General features: G+C 49.7%; 1 non-coding gene across 1 annotated transcript; it reads right to left on the reverse strand.

Annotated features, from left to right (window-relative positions):
• Window positions 1-7,708: 7,708 nt before the first annotated feature.
• trnav-uac (transfer RNA valine (anticodon UAC)) lies at window positions 7,709-7,781 on the reverse strand. Its single transcript has one exon. It is a non-coding gene; the product is annotated as a tRNA-Val (tRNA).
• Between the last annotated feature and the right edge of the window lie 2,537 nt (window positions 7,782-10,318).

Below are 10,318 nucleotides of genomic sequence, written 5' to 3' on the forward strand. Positions count from 1 at the left end.
TGGAAGAGACCGTGCGTTACAATGGAGGTGGAGAAAGTGAACGGGACCGACCTGCTAGATACTGGTGCTTCCTGCATGCTTGTATATGCATATAACCCGGCTACCTCACCTCTATCGAACGGGGTCCCGTACAGTCTAGTGGGGTTCACAGGCAATGAGCAAACTGGTTCGTTTCCCATCCCGCTCACCATTCAGTTAGGGACACTTAAAACCAAATGGAAGTGTGTCCTGATGAAATGGGAGCAGGAGGGAAAAGGTATCCTGGGGGCTGATTTTATCATTAGCGACTAGATCCTAGTGGATCTGACGAACCACTGCGTATGGGGAGCCATAGGGACAGACAGGGAAGGTGAGGTGGCGGTGATCCCAGAAAAAGGGGCCAAGGGAACGTTGTGTACCGTGAAGCCAAAGGAGGGTTATGACTTGGAATTACTGGTCAGTAACACCCCAGTCGAGTACCAGGCATATGTACGGGCACATCTTGCAGCATTTGCCACCCACAAACATGACAGTGGCAGGGTAACGGGGGTGGAAGTTAGTATAGTAGGGGACCCCATGACCCGACCACAAAAGCAATATAACTTCCCCAGGGAGGCAGTGACAGACCTGACAACGGCGCTGGGTTCACTGGCAGAGCAAGGGGTGTTAAGACCGATAGCTACCCATGTGAACTCTCCACTGTGGCCGGTTCAGAAACCGGACAACTCATGGAGGGCCACCGTGGACTATCGAGTACTAAATAAGAATATCCCTGCCTGTGCTCCCACTGTCGCAGCCGTAGCGGATCTCATTGGGAGTATTCCAGCATCCGCCACCACTTTCACAGTGCTGGATATTTCAAATGGGTTCTGGTCCATTCCTTTAGGATCCTCACAGATGTAGAGAAAGTGTACTCCAACTGTGAGAGACACCTCCAAGCCACACATTGGACAGTGAAAAGATCCTTGATCTTCACGGGAGGATCTCCTCCAACACTCCTAACTCACCACACACCGACTCTAATGCTCCTAGATGGGAGGATTAAGGACGGGACGGTGAGCAGTGCCCGCATTGCTCGTTGGACCCTGCTCCTCTCCCAGATGGACCTCAGAGTAGAAGGCCCCCATGAGCCAAGGCTCGCAGCCAACCTAATCTACGCAGGGAAAGCCCACAGGTGCTCCATAGAAGGGGTATGGGAGGTGAACATTGGCCTTCGGGCTGGGTTACACCCGACAGGCCGGGACATCTACATGGACGGGTCCAGCACGGTATCTGCTGGCGAACGACTCACTGGGTGCGGAGTCTATGATCCAAGGGCAGGTATTGCCCTGGCAATCAATCTCCCCACCACCATGAGCACCCAGCATGCTGAACTGTCCGCCGTAATGTACGTGGTGACCCACCCCGAGGAATTCCCTGCCCCGTACACGATTTGCTCGGACAGTATGTTCACCTGCAATTCGTGTACGGAGTACCTGGCTGTCTGGTCACGTCGCGGATACACGTCCGCTGACGGGAGACCCCTGGCAATCTAGCCCCTGCTGGAGAAAATCATGACAGCGGTAGGGGAAGAAGGAAAGGTCTGCATACATAAGGTGAAGGCCCATTCAAAAACCGAACCCCGTGCAGAAGGAAACCAACAGGCTGACAAACTGGCCAAAGAAGGTGCCCGCACGGGAAAGTTCTGGGACCCCTATGACACCGGCCGCATAGCAGCGGTCAAGAATAAGAACAGGGCAGCAGAGAGTACAGGGATAGCTTTGGCCCCGGACTTAAAAACAGTTCAGGCACAGGACCCAGTGCTAGCTAGAGGAGAGAGAGTAGAAGGTCCGTACGGCACAGCAGCCATTACCGTTAAGGAAGTCATGCTGTTTGAAGAGGGACAATGGGTCGTGTGCAGCAGCACCAGAGGGAATTCCTAAAACTGGCCCATGAGGGTCCAGGAGCGGGACACCCCGGGCCTGAGACCACCTGGCCGGGACTCAGGGAGGACGTACGCGAGTTCTGTGTGAACTGCCTGGTGTGTGCTGCGAACAACCCTGACCCCCAGAAAAGGAAGGTGTCCCTAGGACATGTCAGGCGGGTAGGGGGACCATGGCAGTTAATCCAAATTGACGACATCGGGCCCCTACCCACCGCCCAGGGAGGCTACAAATACTGCCTAGTCCTGGCGGACGTGTTCTCAAAATGGGTTGAAGCCTTCCCCTGCCAAACTGCCACCGCACTAGGGACAGCTAAGATTCTAGTGAGGGAAGTGTTCTCCCGGTGCGGACTCCCACAGTATGTGGAGTCGGACCAGGGGAGCTATTTCACCGGGCAGGTAATGCAGGCAACCCTTAAGGTGCTGGGCATTGATGGGAAATGGCACGTTGCCCACAATCCACAGTCAACGGGTATTGTGGATTGTTTAAAACGGACCATTAAAGAAAGGCTGCGGAAGGAGACGGGAGACTCACCCCAAAAGTGGGTAGAGGTCTTACCGTTAGTCCTAATGGGGATCCGAGCTAGCCAGTCAAAGAGCACGGGGTATTCCCAATGCGAGCTCATGACTGGCCGGATCATGCGGACCCCCACCCATGTTCTGGACCCGGTGCTCACAGAAGGTCAGCTCAGAGAGGTGAACTGGGACCGGTTTGTCAGGAACCTGTTTGAACACTTCAAACAGATTCACTGGCAGGCTGCTAGTAACATGGGCAGACAGCATCAGAGTAACCGATTGCTGCTAGAGCCCAGCAAACACCACGAATGGCAGATAGGAGGCCAGGTCATGGTGAGGAACCATGCTCGTGTCGGGGTTTGTGAAGCCTTATATATGGGGCCACACAGCATTGTCAACAAGGCAAGCACGATGGTCGATGCCAGAAAGCTGCCCCGCTGTACTAAGTTGTTCCACATCAACCAGTGCAAGCTGTACAACCCAGGGTCAGCCAAGCACAGAGGGCAGACGGGAGGGGTGAACCGTCCTCAGGACAGGGACCCTTCATTGGCCGCCCCCGACGGTGGAGGGCCCACAGGGAATGTGGCAGGCTGAGAAACCGTGCCTATAGGGACGGTGAATTGCAGTACTGCAGGGGCTATCTCACCCATCGTTTGGGATTCGGACGCACCCCCAGTAACCCAAGCCCTGAGAAGGACCCTCCGTACACCACGGCCAAAGATACCGTGGTCACGGGCATCTGAGCCTCAGCGATTCTACCCTAGGAGAAGGGCAGCCCGACAGGAAAGGCCGAAGTTCAGAAGTTCAGAGGCCACTCAGAGTAGGGACCCCCAGCCAGCCGCCTCCAGCGGTGAGGGTCTCACAGAAGCAGTAGCAACGAGCGGCCCCAGAGACAAGGCCCTCCAGCTCACCGGCTGCGGGAAAACCCAAGCATCCAGGCGGCTATCAGGCCGCACAAGGCATAGGCCTGACAGGGATTAACCAGGCCACCCGGAGACAGGTGGCGACTGCACATAGCTCTAATTTTTAATCTAAGGCAGCTGACTGCACCTTACATTTTAAGGTTTAGTTTAGAATTGAGGGAAATGTTGCAGTAATGTTTAGGTGATTGGTTTGAGTTTGTCTTGTGTGTCAGCCAGCCTGAGAGCAGTTCTCAAGTGCAGGATCCAGACATTGCCGGGTGATGGACAAACCTCAGGAGACCAATTGATGTTTTATCATTTTAATCTATGTTCTTCCTTCTGTAATGTGGTTGTACGTTGCCTACATGCTGGTGAATATAATGTAATTGAAATGAAATGCAACTGTGCTGAAATGCAATTGTAGTGATTGAACCCCCTCCAAGCTGGGAGGGTGTAAACATAAAAAGTTTGTACCTGTAAAGGGAAAAGTGTATATCTGTGGTGATGTTGCATAAGTGTAATGCATATTTTGGGTATTAGTTTAGTTAATATATGGGGAAGGTCTCTCTTCGGAGCCAGGAACTTTGCTCACCTGTAAGATGATACCATAAATGACATGGTATCACAGGGGGGAATGTAGAATTTACCAATATCTCGCAAAGATTCCTGGTACCTTTCCCCTGCAGAGGAGAAGAATCCCTTTCTGGGCTTTTAAAATGAGTTTAAAGGGGCAGACGACACCTGCAGGATATAAAAGGGGGTGCATTCATAGAGACCGCCGCCCCCCCCCCCCCCAGTGTTTGGACTCATAGGAAAGGGAATTCAAAATGGACCTAAATTATAGATCCCCTAAACATCTATGGGAAGGAGCAGATCAATTTTAAGATTCTACAACATTTTGGCTGCGAAAAAGAGTTACCGAGTACAGAAGGTGGGGCTAACCTCTGTGAAGCAAATTCGTGTATTAAGGATCCCAGACTGTCTGGGGGGAGCTATTCACCGCATAAGAGATAATCAAATTACCCAATCAAGCACAATGGAAATCATGGTCAGGAAACTGGACAATCCTAAAACAATGCAAAACCAGTGATAGCACATTCTCTCACCCTAATCGAGTTACTGCTGACAAAGGAGACATTTGAAAATCAATGGACAGAACAGTTTAAACAGAGCCCAAGAGATTTGATGGGAGATAACGGAGCCTTTTTTTTGGGATATATCTATCCCCCAGTTTTACAAGGAAAGACTAATAGAACACAGACTGGAACTCGCACTGACTCGAACAAGGACACAGACTGGAAGACAGACACAGACACAAGCAGCCTGCTTCCTCGACAGTGAAGAAATGGAACAGTGAAGGAAACTACCAGAATTCATCAAGAACTGACTGAGCACGAGGCCCACGAAACGGAAGGTTGTCAGCAACCAAATTGACAATCACTCGACAATCTACTTCTGAACTACCCAACGAGGGAGAAATTACCAAAAGGGACTAACTAAAACTATTCCTAACCAAAGAAAGTGGGTACTTACCCCATACATCCAAAACGCAACTTAGCGCATCAACGGACACACCCCAACCGAAGACTTCGCAGTCCGAAGTCCTCTCCTCTGTCCGGGGTATGGCTCGCCGAGAAGGCCAAGTGCAGCGAACCCCGAAACCGCGAATCACCGGCAACTGTCTAAAGGGATTGGTGAGCATAGCCCCTGAACCCTCAGAGCTATAACTTAGTTAGTTGGGGGAATTGGGAGGTGGGAGGCTGGGATAACTTGTGTAATTCTCCTCTTTACTCCATTTCGAGTTTAAGCTGTATTCTTTTCCCCACAGGCTGTAATTTGACAATTTATTCAATGTGTTGTACCCCTCAGTGTGTATTGGTCTGTGTGTGTTATTAAAGATGTGTCTTTTAATTCTTTTTAAACACAATAAAGCCATACCTGCTTCCTACCATGAAACCGATTTTCTGTCCAAGTCTGTCACAGTCCCTTCATAATTCCAGTGTCGAGAACCAAGGGTCAGGGAGCGATTCGGAACCACTCATATAAGGTCAGAAGGGAAAGCTGATTCCCTGAAAACCATCCCTTACACTGCAGGCCACAACTCCTTCATAACCGATCTTATTCCTCTCACTACTTCTTTACCCATGGATTACTCGTGAGGTTGTGGTGACCTGAAATTTCTAAAATCTTAATTTAAAACTAGAACTCTGAAACATTCTTCAACTCATATCGTGCTATTATATACATCTGTCACCCGTCTCCGACTGGCCAAGTTAATCCCTGTTCTTCTCCTTCCCTTATTCAGCCTCTGGTTTGCCTGTGTGGCCGGCGGTAAGGCGGTCTGTACCGCAGGACGCAGAGTGTTCTGACTGGAGGTGTGCCTGAGTCCCACATTATCGGGGGAATGGCCCCTCTGGGGCAACAACACACTTCCCCTTTAGGTGTGGCTGCTGAGTTCATTTCGTTAACTGAGGGTTCTGCACAGCCGGGGGCTGTAGGCTGGGGACTCTCAGTTCGTGGCTGGTCCACCACGACCTCTCCTGTGAGTCCCTCACCGCCGAAGGCTGCTGGCTGGGGATCCCTGTCCGTAGACTGATCCCTGATCTTGGGTATTCTCTAACGGATGGCCAACCTCCCGGGGCTGATCCACTGAAACTGGGGCACTGGTGACCACGGTGTCTCCGGGAAGCGAGCCGAGACAGCTTTGTCAGGAATCTGTTTGAACATCTTAAACAGATTCACTGGCAGGCTGCTAACAACATGGGCAATGAACTCAGCACTTTAGCTAAAGTGTTCAGGACAGAACTCGCCCCTGAGCATGTATGAGGAAAAAGCTCCAGAAAATATTCTCGGCCAGGGAGCTTTCGCTTGTGAGGTGATCGTGTTAACCGCGACACTGTGGAAACATCTCCACTTTCAGCACCAGGTCAGACAGAAATGTGAAGCGAGAAGGTGGACTGCAGAATCCCACTTTTAAGGAGTTGGTCGTGGTGTCAAACAAAGAGTTTCACGAAATGATTAAAAATAAGAAATGTCAAAGTCGAACATGCATCTCCAGAGAGACTGCGATCTGAACACAGCACTTTAAACCACTCCGCCACCCTGAGTACTCAATGCTAGATGTGGCCACCTGCAGGTTGATTTTGAACTTTTGTGTCCTGACACATGAAATAAATGAGGGCAGCAGGCGTATCTCTGCCTGACACCTGGGAAACAGTGAGACAGATCTTGGAGCAAGGGTCTGGTTATTGCCAAACAGCAAAGAAAATATTTTCTGCAAGAACAATGTTGAAAATAATTGCAACCCCAACATGATTCGAACACACAACCTTTTGATTTGGAGTCAGGCGTGCTACCATTGCCTGACAAGGTCCACACATGAAGTCTGAGATGTTCTGCGATATGAAGGTTTCACAATACAAGGGGCTTTAAAATCCCCGCCCATTCCCACCAGGTATCAGAAGCAGCGCTCACCTGCCAGTCACCGTATGTTTTTTTCTTAAACTTTTGTATTGTTTTCACGGAAAAGCATCATTAATTAACCCCTCACCTTCTTTTGCACAATGAAAGAAATGCTAACTGAGGGAGAGTCGATACTTCAATCATTTGTCCTGTGCTTTGGGGAGTGGGCAGGGAAGTGGACCTGAGTCCATGATTGCATCGGCCATGATCGTATTAAATGTCGCAGCAGGCTCGAGGGGCGTATGGTCGACTACTGCTCCTATTTCTTATCTTCTTATGTTCTTATGCATGTTGACCCATTTTACTCACTGTATTTCAGGAGTCTGGTTCAAAATCTTCATTGCTGATGACCCCAGGAATCTGGGGCAACTTTTATCAAATTTAACAGCACCGGTTATTCCAACCGTGCACAGCAAATAGAATCAGTAGTGAATATAAAATCCTACGGTGCTCATTTTCAGATTCAACGCAGTAGGATTTCAAATAAATGGAAAGAATTTTACAGTGAAAAGTTTTAGAAGTGTTACTTGTATTTGTGTCTTTAATTAAACTTTGTGTCGTCTGACTCCCGTTCATGCCACTGCTGAATAGGAAAGGAGGGTTTGACGTTGACCAGACTGCACTGCCCCTGATATTTGTGAGCTCATCCTTTATATTCAGTGGTTTCTCGCCCTTTGATGGGCTGCAGTGTGGCGGATATCACGTTGGCCTCACACGCGAAAGGTCCCCGCTGGATCCGTTTTCTCTCACTGAAATTATCTATTAATGAAGTGAATTAAAGAGCAATTAAGGAATAAGGAAGCCCTTTTGCCAGGAGAATAAATAGCAAATAAAAACAGCAAATTCTGGAAATCTCAGCAAATCAGGCAGCATTTGCCAAGAGACAAACTCGCCTCCGATTGTTCCCCAATAGCAAGTTTAAACATAATGTTTCTGCTTGGGATCAAACCAAAGACCTTTTGCGTGTAAAGCAAACATGATAACCACTACACTACAGAAACTACTGGAAGAGCCACCCCAACAGAGGGGAGCTGACCAGTGAGCTCCCTCTGTGCTGATCGGGAATGTGTTGGCTCACCTGAAACAACTTCTGTCCCACACTGAAAGTTATCAATCCTTCTCCTCCGCTGCCCTTTACAGAAATGTCACGGATCACCCAGCCACCGTGTTCACCTCCTCATCCTCACAGTGGGGCCACAGAGGCTCCTACCGTCTCCCCACGATCAGCGAACACACCCAGTTTACTAAATTAAACCCCAAACACGTGCCCGGCAAAGGGCAGGAGAAGCCAGATAGTCTGTAAGCTCGGTCTTTCGCAGAAAGTATTGGTATTCATGGTGATAACAGCAATTATTAATTGTCTCACAGAACTCAATTATTTTTATGCGATGAATTGATCGAGAATTGAAACCAGATTAGTGCGCCGGATCTTAACCCCTCGACCACCAGGGAACGGTTATGATACATGTAGATATATTTAAATATATTTATATATGAACCTGAATATCAACGGATCGCTACCTAGACCTCATGGTGCAACGGTAGTGCATCTAACTTTGAGTGAGAGACATTGTTCCACAGTGATACCCATTTCATCTTTTGTTCCCTTTTAAACGCTAGAAACTGAGACAGGGGGAATAAATAGAGAAATAAAAGCACAGGGATATCGACAAGAGGAAGAGAGAAGGTGAAATATACTGTCCCCACCCAGAACTAATGCAGAAACCCCTCTGCTGTGATCTGGGTGGCCACCCACAGCCTGGATACACTAACGGGAGAACACCAGCGGCAGGTCGGGGCCATAAAAGGAACGGCGAGCGGCCCTGGGAGCAGCTTGGAGGTCCCGGGAGACGACTCCAGGGAGCAGCTTGAGCTGGTGCAGGAGGGCGGCGGCAGCGAAGAGTGACGTCATCAAGGTCCAGGTCGGTGATTGGAGCGTGGGCAGATACAGCAGGAGCGGCGAGATCGGGGCAAAGGAGCGGCGAGAGATTGTAGAGGATGTGATCAGGGCCCAGGGGAGGCATGAGTTCGGAGCCAGTGGCCCAGGGGCAGCACGGGCCAGCCCACACTGCGATATGTGTGTGCACTGGTTCCGTGCAGCAGAGCTGGTCGCCTGTCGTCTTGGATAACCCTGGTCACTGGACCAAGACCTAGCTGTGTCAAGCCCGTGTGATGGCTGGGGTGCAACGGCCACCACACGTTAAAAAAATCCACGCACAGGCATCTTCCACCCTTCGGGATGTCGTTCGGGTCCTTCATTGAAACACCTGTGAACTCATCCTTTTTCGGCGTGGAAGCAAGTCATCCTCGTTTCGAGGGACCGCCTGTGATGATGATGATGATGGATACATTAACGTCCCAACAGCTCCTTGACTGCAGGAGTGGGACCGTGCGGCACTTCAGAAGACATGTCGAAAAGGCAAAGTAACTGATTCCGTCTCATGTGCTCCTCCGATCAAGAATAGCAATATGCACTAAAAATGCTTCAATAATGGTTACATCTTATCTCCACATTTGCTAAGCAGGTGGTTTGTTGGTCGAGGGGTAAGATTCTTGCTTCGTGGTTGTTACTTGAAATTTGCAGAAAGATCCTGGCTTCAAATCCCAGATGAGCCTTGAGATTGCATTGAAATTTTGCAAACAAGGACTTGGATTTCTGCAGCGTCTGTCAGTAACTCATGATGCCCCAAAGCGCTTTACAGCCGTTGAGTTGCCTTTGAAATGTTGTCATGTGAGGAAAGATGTGCCCAAATCACCTCACACGCACCTCAACTCTTTGCAAACGAGTTCATAGAATCAAAGAAGTTTACAGCACGGAAGGAGGCCATTTCGGTCCATCGTGTCCGCGCCGGCCAACTCGAGGCTATCCAGCCTAATCCCACTTTCCAGCTCGAGGTCCATAACCCTGCAGGTTACGGAACTTCAGGTGCACATCCAAGCACTTTTTAAATGTGTTGAGGGTTTCTGCCTCTACCACCCTTTCAGGCAGTGAGTTCCAGACCCCCACAACCCTCTGCGTGAAGAAATATCCCCTCCAAAACTTTCGACCAATGACTTTAAATTTATGCCTCCTTGTTGTTGACCCCTCAGCAAAGGGAAATAGGTCCTTTCTATCCACTATATCTCGGACCCTCATCATTTTATACACCTCAATGAGGTCTCCCCTCAGTCTCTGTTCCATGGAAAACAAATCCAGCCAATCTCATCTGTCCTCATGGCTAAGATTCTCCACTCCCGGCAACATCCTCGTAAATCTCCTCTGCACCATCTTCAGTGCAATCATGTCCTTCCTGTAATATGGCGACCAGAACTGCACGCAGTACTCCAGCTGTGACCTAACCTGCCCCACCGACCCCATCTCTTGTATTCGATGCCTCGGCTAATAAAGGCAAGCATTCCATATTTCTTCTCAACCACCTTAGCTACCTGGCCTGCTACGTTCAGGGATCGGTGGACATGCACTCCCTAGATTCTGGGGAGGACCCAGCAGATTGGAAAACTGCAAATGTAATGCCCCTATTTAAAAAAGGAGGCAGAC

Source organism: Pristiophorus japonicus, unplaced genomic scaffold (assembly GCF_044704955.1).
Source record: "Pristiophorus japonicus isolate sPriJap1 unplaced genomic scaffold, sPriJap1.hap1 HAP1_SCAFFOLD_52, whole genome shotgun sequence".
Classification (NCBI taxonomy): Eukaryota; Metazoa; Chordata; class Chondrichthyes; family Pristiophoridae; genus Pristiophorus; species Pristiophorus japonicus.